Source organism: Schistocerca gregaria, chromosome 7 (assembly GCF_023897955.1).
Source record: "Schistocerca gregaria isolate iqSchGreg1 chromosome 7, iqSchGreg1.2, whole genome shotgun sequence".
Classification (NCBI taxonomy): domain Eukaryota; kingdom Metazoa; phylum Arthropoda; class Insecta; order Orthoptera; family Acrididae; genus Schistocerca; species Schistocerca gregaria.
The window spans coordinates 397,223,410-397,233,744 of NC_064926.1; positions in this window are offsets into that span (position 1 = coordinate 397,223,410).

Below are 10,335 nucleotides of genomic sequence, written 5' to 3' on the forward strand. Positions count from 1 at the left end.
AAAGTTATTATCAATGGTCTTGCTCTCTGATTTCCAGCTAGTTGCTTTCGATGACCTATTTCAGTATCTTCTTCAGTGTTGCTATTGTGCCCATTGCTCATTTTTGTTTGGTAGTTTGTTAGTTGGTTAGTTTCATGATCCATGGATCATTTGCACAATAAATTGTAATTTTGTGGAATCTGACGATCTGCATCTTTTAAAAAACAATTTTAAATTTTTAATGCTGTTGTGAGTTACTAGTTCTTGTCCCTCTTCTTTTACACATAACAAAATTAGAAATTCTTCTACGGAATAGAAGAAGTCCTCAAGGAGAAACTTTTTCAGTGTGTTATCAAATTTTACTTTGTTGTCTGTCAGACATTTTATATCATTGTGCAAGAGATCAAAACTTTTGATTGCAGTATTGTGCATCCCTTTTTGTGCGAAAGACAACCTTAATAAGAAGTTATGAATGTCGTTTTTTCTTCTGGTAATGTAATTATGGACATCATTGTTCCTGTTCGGAGCCGATTATTTACAACAAATTTCATAAGGGAGTAAATATACTGTAAAGCAGTAGTAAAAATGCCTAATTACTTAAACAGACGTCTAAAAGATGATCGTGGGTAAGCACCACATATTAGTCTGAGAGCACGTTTTATAGCAACGAACACTTTATTTCTTTAAGTTGAGTTACCCTAGAACATTATTCTTTATTGCATTATTGAAGGAAAATATGCAAAATATGTCAACCTACTGATTCGCCTCTTCCCTAAGATTTGCAACTATTGAGAGCAGAAATGTGGCTGAACTAAGTTGTCCTTTTAAGAACATCATTTACATTGCTTTTGTTGCTGTACGTATGTTTGGACTGATTACATTACTAGTGTCATACGCAAAAAGAACTAATTTTGCTTGTTGTATGTTAGATGGCTGTAACGTTATCCATTTGTTTGCTAAACCATCAGTCCCATAAAACCTTATCCAGGACAATATTGTGATTCACACAGTCAAATGTCTTTGACAGGTCACGGAAAATACCAACTGGTTATATTATGATATTTCATGTTTGTAAAATTTGGTGAGTGGATGTGTAAATGTCGTTCTCAGTTGAGCAACTCTTCCGGAATCCAAACATTGATTTATTGAGGGTATTATTGTTGTCCAGGTGGGTTACTATACTGAAATACATGAACTCCTCAAAACATTTTGGAAAATGATGTCAGTAGTGAAGTGCGTTAGTAGTTATTGACATCTCTACTGTAAGCTTTATTACAGAGGAGTTTAACAACGTCACATTTCAATTACTATGGGAGAATGCCTTGAGTTAGTGATGCATTACATATTTCAGAAAAGACGCTATCAAATCCAGATGAGCTTTTTTTTTTTTTTTTTTTTTTTGAAAGAGTGTGTAACGTTCTTTATTTCAGACATTTATATAATTGAATATTAGGCCCCCATTCGGCTCTCAGGGAAGGGACTACTCAGGAGAACGTTGTTATCAGGAGAAAGAAAAGTGACGTTCTACGGATCGGAGCGTCGAATGTCAAATCCCTTAATCAGGCAGGTAGGTCAGAAAATTTAGAAAGGGAAATGGGTAGGTTAAAATTAGATATAGTGGGAATTAGTGAAGTTCGATGCCAGGAGGAACAAGACTTTTGGTCAGGCGAATACAGGGCTATAAATACAAAATCAAATAGGAAAAATGCAGGAGTAGGTTTAATAATAAATAAAAAATAGGAGTGCGGGTAAGCTACTACAAACAGCATAGTGAATGCATTATTGTGGGCAAGATAGATACGAAGCCCACGCCTACTACAGTAGTATAGTTTATATGCTAACTACCTCTGCAGATGACGAAGAAATTTTAAAAAAAATGTATGATGAAATAAAAGAAATTATTCAGATAGTGAAGGGAGACGAAACTTTAATAGTCAAGGGTGACTGGAATTCGGCAGCAGGAAAAGGGAGGGAATGAAAAGTAGTAGTGAATATGGATTGGGGGTAAAAAAGGAAAGAGAAAGCCACCTGGTAGAATTTTGCACAGAGCACAACCTAATCATAGCTAAAAGTTGGTGCAAGAATCATAAGAAAAGGTTGTATATGTGGAAGAAGCCTGGAGATACTGACAGATTTCAGATAGCTTATATAATGGTAAGACAGAGTTTTAGGAACCAGGTTTTAAATTGTAAGACATTTCCAGGGGCAGATGTGGACTCCGACCACAATCTATTGGTTATGAACTGTAGATTAACACTGAAGAAACTGCAAAAAGATGGGAATTTAAGGAGATGGGACCTGGATAAACTGACTAAACCAGAGGTTGCACAGAGTTTCAGGGAGAGCATAAGGTAACAATTGACACGAATTGGGGAAAGAAATATAGTAGAAGAAGAATGGGTAGCTTTGAGGGATGAAGTAGTGAAGGCAGCAGAGGATCAAGAAGGTAAAAAGACGAGGGCTAGCAGAAATCCTTGGGTAACAGAAGAAATATTGAATTTAATTGATGAAAGGAGAAAACATAAAAATGCCGTAAATGAAGCAGTCAGAAAGGAATACAAACGTCTCAAAAATGAGATCGAAAGGATCCGTAGAACGCCAGTTTTCTTTCTCCTGATAACGACATCCTCTTGAGTAGTCCCCTCCCGGAGATCCGAATGGGGAACTATTTCACCTCCGGAAAATTTTAACCAAGAGGACGCCATCATCATTTAACCATACAGTAAAGCTGCATGCCCTCGGGAAAAGTTACGGCTCTAGTTTCCCCTTGATTTCAGCCGTTCACAGTACCAGCACAGCAAGGCCGTTCTGGTTAATGTTACAAGACCAGATCAGTCAATCATCCAGACTGTTGCCCCTGCAACTACTGAAAAGGCTGCTGCCCCTCTTCAGGAACCACACGTTTGTCTGGCCTCTCAACAGATACCCCTCCGTTGTGGTTGCACCTACGGTACCGCTATCTGTATCGCTGAGGCACTAAAGCCTCCCCACCAACGGCAAGGTGCATGGTCCATGGGGGGAGGAATACATACGTATTTAGTTGAATTTACGGCCTTTATATTTGACTTATAGTGTAACCGAAGTTTATCGAGTTCCTTTTCGCATTCATGTGGATGACCTCACACTTTTCGTTATTTAGTGTCAACTGCCACTTTTCGCACGATTCAGATATTTTTTCTACATCGTTTTGCAGTTTGTTTTGATCTTATGATGACTTTATTAGTCTATAAACGACAGCGTCATCTGCAAACAACCGAAGACGGCTGCTCAGATTGTCTTCCAAATCGTTTATAGATATAAGGAACATCAAATGGCCTATAACACGCATTAAATCACTTCTGTTTTACTCCATGACTTTCCACCAATTACTACGAACTGTGACTTTTCTGACAGGAAATCGCAAATCCAGTGGCATAAATCAGACGATATTCCATAAGCACACAATTTTACTACGAGCCGCTTGTGTGGTACAGTGTCAAAAGCATTCCGGAAATCCAGGAATACAGAATCGTTCTGAATTCCCTCGTCAATAGCACTCAGTACTTCATGTGAATAAAGAGCTAGTTGTGTTTCACAGGAACGATGTTTTATAAACCCGTGTTGATTGTGTGTCAATAGACCGTGTCCTTCGAGGTAATTCATAATGTTGCAACACAATATATGTTCTAAAATCCTGCTGCATATCGACGTTAACGATATGGGCCTGTAATTTAGTGGATAACTCCTACTACCTTTCTTGAATATTGGTGTGACCTTTGCAACTTTCCAATCTTTGGGTACGGATCTTTCGTCGATAACTATACACATCTTTTTTATTCACTACGTGGTCATTTATTTTGATTGTAGGACTCTCACTTTTGATAATGTTCCTTTTAGCAATTTTTAAACGGTTTTTGTGTTGCTGTCGTTTATTTATTGTCTGTGTAACTAATTATTAGTGTTTTGAGAACTTGTCTTACACTTTTCTTGTAATTTTAGCCTTGTGCTGGCAGCTGCCGTTGATAACAGATTGTCAACATGGGGGATTGCAGCCCATCCGAAAACTATTGGCCACATACAGTCGTTGGTGATAGTTTACACTGCTTTATAGCTGGGTCACTGAAGTTTCACCTGCTCGTTTCTTTGTGCTATAATCTTGGAGGCTGTTGCAAAGACACCTAGGACAATCTATACGCTACAGTCTTTTGACAAGGACAGGCCACTATAATTTATCAAATGACTCAGCTTGTACTTACTATGAATGATTTCTCGCCTAAGAGCTGACAGTTTTCAGGGGACTCACGCTACCTACACTATCTGCTCAGATGTATATGCACACCTATTAGTGGCCAGTAAAATGAGGTGTATCCATCCGACGCCTTTATGACGGCTTGATCGTTTCTAGCACACTTTCAGTGAAATGTAAATGGTAGGTGGAGAGGAGAAGAAAGCCGCGCGGGATTAGCCGAGCGGTCTCAGGCGCTGCAGTCATGGACTGTGCGGCTGGTCCCGGCGGAGGTTCGAGTCCTTCCTCGAGCATGGGTGTGTGTGTATTTATCCTTCGGATAATTTAGGTTAAGTGGTGTGTAAGCTTAGGGACTGATGACCTTAGCAGTTAAGTCCCATACGATTTCACACACATTTGAACAATTTTTGAGGGGAAGAAAGGAAAGGAAAGGGAGGGATCACTGTTGTCAGCTGCATCAGGACATTATGCGGAATCAGCGGCGACGAGTGAAAATATGTACAGAATTCGAAACCGGGATCTCCTGCTTAGTAGGCAGGTGGTTTAACCACTGCTCCATCCGGGAAACAGCATTATCGCAGTTGCGTGCACTATCTCGGCACGCCACACGGCCGATCCACATTTCCATCGAGCGCCACCTGTCAGTAGTCCCTGTCGATTTCATCCATGTTCACTCTCTGAGATTCCCACAGGAGATCGTGGAGGAATGGCGACCCAATCATATTGAAGAGCTGAAACCAGGGAGGGTAGTGATGTTAGACAATGGGACCAGAAGCGAAGTCCACTTTCTAACTCGTCTCAGAGATCTCCCATTGTGCTTAGGATGGGTCTCTGAGCAGGCCAGTCCATTTCAGGAATGTTATTGTCCACAAATCATTACTTCACAGGTACTGCTTTAAGACAGAGTGCACTGTCATACTTACACAGGGTGGTCCATTGATAGTGACCGGGCCAACTCACGAAATAAGCATCAAACGAAAAAACTACAAAGAACTAAACTCGTCTAGCTTGAAGGGGGAAACCAGATGGCGCTATGGTTGGCCCGCTAGATGGCGCTGCCACAGGTGAAACGGATATCAACTGCGTTTTTTAAAATAGGAAACCCCATTTTTTTATTACATATTCGTGTAGTACGGTAGCCGGCCGAGGTGGACGAGCGATTCGAGGCGCTACAGTCTGGAACCGCGTGACCGCTACGGCCGCAGGTTGGAATCCTGCCTCGGGCATGGATGCGTGTGATGTCCTTAGGTTGGTTAAGTTTAAGTAGTTCTTAGTTCTAGGAGACTGATGACCTTAGAAGTTAAGTCCCATAGTACTTAAAGCCATTTGAACCATTTTTTGTAGTACGGTAAGAAAATATGAGTGTTTAAGTTGGACCACTTTTATCGCTTTGTGATGGATGGCGATGTAATAGTCACAAACCTATAAGTACGTGTTATCACGCAACATTCCACCAGTACGGACGGTATTTGCTTCGTGATACATTACCCGTGTTAAAATGGACCGTTTACCAACTGCGGAAATATCGATATCGTGTTGATGTATATCTATTGTGATCAAAATGCCCAACCGAGGGCGTGCTATATATGCTGCTCGGTATCCTGGACGACATCATCCAGGTGTCCGGACCGTTCGCCGGATAGTTAACGTTATTTAAGGAAACAGGAAGTGTTCAGCCACATGTGAAACGTCAACCACGACCTGCAACAAATGATGATGCCCAAGTAGGTGTTTTAGCTGCAGTCGCGGCTAATCAGCACATCAGTAGCAAATTGCGCGAGAATCGGGAATCTCAAATACGTCGGTGTTGAGAATGCTACATCAACATCGATTGCACCCGTACCATAGTTCTATGCAACAGCAATTGCATGGCGATGACTTTGAATGTCGTGTACAGTTCGGCCACTGTGCACAAGAGAAATTACGGGACGATGACATATGTTTTACACGCGTTTATTTAGTGACGAAGCGTCATTCACCAACAGCGGTAACGTAAACCGGCATAATTTGCACTATTGGGCAACCGAAAATCCACGATGGCTGCGACAAGTGGAACATCAGTGACCTTGGCGGGTTAATGTATGGTGCTGCATTATGGAAGGAAGGATAATTGGCCCCCATTTTATCTATGGCAATGTAAATGGTGCACTGTATGCTGAATTCCTACGTAATGTCCTACCGATGTTACTACAAGATGTTTCACTGCATGATAGAATCGCGATATACTTCCAACACGATGGATGTCCGGCACATAGCTCGAGTGCGGTTGAAGCGGTATTAAATAGCATATTTCATAACAGGTGGATTGGTCGTCGAAGCACCATACCATGGCCCGCACGTTAACCTGATCAGACGTCCCCGGATTTCTTTCTGTGGGGAAAGTTGAAGGATATTTTTTATCGTAATCCACCGACAACGCCTGACCAACATACGTCAGAAAATTGTCAATGCATGTGCGGACATTACAGAAGGCGAACTACTCGCTGTTGAGAGGAATGTCGTTACACTTATTGCCAAATGCATTGAGGTTGACTGACATCATTTTGAGCATTTATTGCATTAATATGGTATTTACAGGCAATCACGCTCTAACATCATGCGTTCTCAGAAATGATAAGTTCACAAAAGTACATGTATCACATTGGAACAACCGAAATAAAATGTTCAAACGTACCTATGTCCTGTATTTTAATTTAAAAAACCTACCTGTTGCCAACTTTTCGTCTAAAATTGTGAGCCATGTGTTTGTGACTATTGCAGCACCATCTATCACAAAGCGAAAAAAGTGGTCCAACTAAAGCATCCATATTTCTTTACGTACTACACGAATATGTAATAAAAAATGAGGATTCCTATTTTAAAAATTGCAGTTGATATCCGTTTGACCTTTGGCAGCGCCATCTAGCGGGCCAATCATAGTGCCATCTGGTTTCCCCCTTCAAGCTAGTTCTATGTACATTACTGGCTACTAAAATTGCTACACCACGAAGATGACGTGCTACAGACGCGAAATTTAACCGACAGGAAGAAGATGCTGTGATATGCAAATTATGAGCTTTTCAGAGCATTCACACAAGGTTGGTGCCGGTGGCGACACCTACAACGTGCTTCCATGAGGAAAGTTTCCAGTCGATTTCTCATACACAAACAGCAGTTGACCGGTTTTGCCAGGTGAAACGTTGTTGTGATGCCTCGTGTAAGGAGGAGAAATGCGTACCATCACTCTTCCGACTTTGATAAATGTCGGATTGTAGCCTGGCGCGATTGCGGTTTATCGTATCGCGACATTGCTGCTCGCGTTTGTCGAGATCCAATGACTGTTAGCAGAATTTGGAATCGGTGGGTTCAGGAGGATAATACGGAACGCCGTGCTGGATCCCAACGGCCTCGTATCACTAGCAGTCGAGATGACAGGCATCTTATCCGCATGGCTGTAACGGATCGTGCAGCCACCTCTCGATCCCTGAGTCAACAGATGGGGACGTTTGCAAGACAACAACTATCTGCACGAACAGTTCGACGACGTTTGCAGCAGCATGGACTATCAGCTCGGAGACCATGGTTGCGGTTACCCTTGACGCTGCATCACAGGCAGGAGCGCCTGCGATGGTGTACTCAACGACGACCTTGGATGCAAAAATGGCAAAACGTAATTTTTTCGGATGAACCCAGGTTCCGTTTACAGTATCATGATGGTCGCATCCGTGATTGGCGACATCGCGGTGAACGCACGTTGGAAGCGTGTATTCGTCATCGTCATACTGGCGTATCACCCGGCATGATGGTACGGGGTACCATTGGTTACACGTCTTGGTCACCTCTTGTTCGCACTGACGGTACTTTGAATAGTGGACGTCACATTTCAGATGTGTTACGATCCGTGGCTCTACCCTTCATTCGATCCCTGAGAAACCCTACATTTGAACAGGATAATGCACGACCGCATGTTTCAGGTGCTGTACGGGCCTTTTAGGATACAGAAAATGTTCGACTGCTGCCCTGGCCAGCACATTCTCCAGATCTCTTACCAATTGAAAACGTCTGGTCAATGGTGGCCGAGCAACTGGCTCGTCACAATACGCCAGTCACTGCTCTTGTTGAACAGTGGTATCATGTTGAAGCTGCATGGGCAGCTGTACCTGTACACGCCATCCAAGCTCTGTTTGACTCCATGCCCAGGCTTATCAAGGCCGTTATTACGGCCAGAGGTGGTTGTTCGGGGTACTGATTTCTCAGGATCTATGAACCCAAATTGCGTGAAAATGTAATCACATGTCAGTTATAGTATAATGTACTTGTCCAATGAATACCCGTTTATCATCTGCATTTCTTCTTGGTGTAGCAATTTTAATGGTCATTAGTGTAGTTTTTTTCGTTTGACGCTTATTTCGTGAGATATTTGGCCCGGTCACGATCAATGGTCCACCCTGTATACTCAATCATAATCTCTGAACTGTTCCTCTACTGTGCACAACGCTGTAAATATGTTCATATCCTTCCGCGTTTAGCATTTCCTTGAGCGCGTTAAGGGAAGCACACCCTAATCAACGAAACAAAGACGTGACATCTGCTCCTTCATACGTCACTGCTGGCGCTACACATGATTGTGGGTCACGTTATCTTGGCGTATTACAAACCCAAACACTTCCACTGGCCACTGACCAGTGGCGTTGCTCTCTACTATGGCACTATCTCTAGTTCTCAAGTATTTTATGAAGTGCAATATCAATGAAGAATGCTTTAAAATGTTAACTATTGGAGGAGCCACAACAAACTTGCTATATAATGTAAGGAAAAACTTAAACAGTTCATTCATAGTTTGCAATGAAAATAGAAGCGGCTGATCTGCTTTGTGTATCTACATAACATGGTTTTATCTGCTTGTATCCCTTGAAAACCGACAGATTAATACGAAAAACAGAGTTCTTCAACCTCAGTTTTCACGCTTTAGCACTGCTTCTTCGTAATATGCAAACAGCACTATGATACCCGTTTACAGCTTAATTCTTAAGCAAAATTTCGAAAAATTAGTACGAGTCGGTGAATACGGGCGATGTTTTTGTATTAGTCAACCACCTTACCATTTTTCGAGGAAAGCAGCAAACGGTGGACGTACTAAGTTTTCTTTTGTTTGCATGTTTCATTTAATATGTTGATTCTGTATATCCTGAAACTGAGGCATTCAAAATTTTCCAATCTTGCTTCGATTTGTACGTTTATTACAGAAAATAATAGGGACACAAAGCGAAAATCATTTATTTCAGAAACAGGTTATTCTGAGCGCTTTTAACAGCGTGGCAAAACAGGTGTTGACAAAAACCAGTATAACCGAAAAAACCGGTTGTTTCTGCGATAACCGCCATCCCTAACATGAAGTGCACGTAGTCTTGGCTTGTCGGTGGTGGTTCCTTCGCGTTCTCACTTCACAATGCCATCACCTGTAGTTCACTTGGACAACTTAAGACGTGTTGCAACGTCGCTGACGCATTTGTTACTCAGGTAACGTCCTGTGACTAGGCGCTTTTCGAAGTGACAGAGCTACTGACCACTGCATTCTGCTGTCAACTGCTTCTCTACAGACAGCACAATACTTGCCGCCTACTTTCATGCTGACGAGTCCGCTTCTCGTGACATTTAATAGTTAATTCCGCAATATATATGGGTTATCGGAAACATACGAGGGAGGTGCTTGACCTCTAATGCTCAGAGGCACCCGTTAATGTGCTTTAGACAATAAGTCGCTCATCCCAGAACAGTGGTGTAATCCACCCGCGTGCAAAAGTGCGGCTCTTACCACGAGAAATATTTGAATGATAATTTATTCAAGGTTCGAGAGAGGAACTTTGGCAGTGAGAAGAAATGAAATGTTGATATAGTAGAACAAAAAACACGCCTAAGACCAGAAATATTGTCAACCTCTAGATGTGCGCCTTTTTAGGCAATAAAAATTCTATATGAGGGGAGTACCGTTGCTTTTCGAAGACTACAGCGTGAAAAACCACAAGTAAAGAGACACCATCATCTTTTGAACATCGGACTTCACTCTGTGCTACACAGTCAACTTTCTGAATAGCAGTGCAAATGTATATTACGATATGTTTGGCAAAATGCTGGTTGTGACATTGACAAAT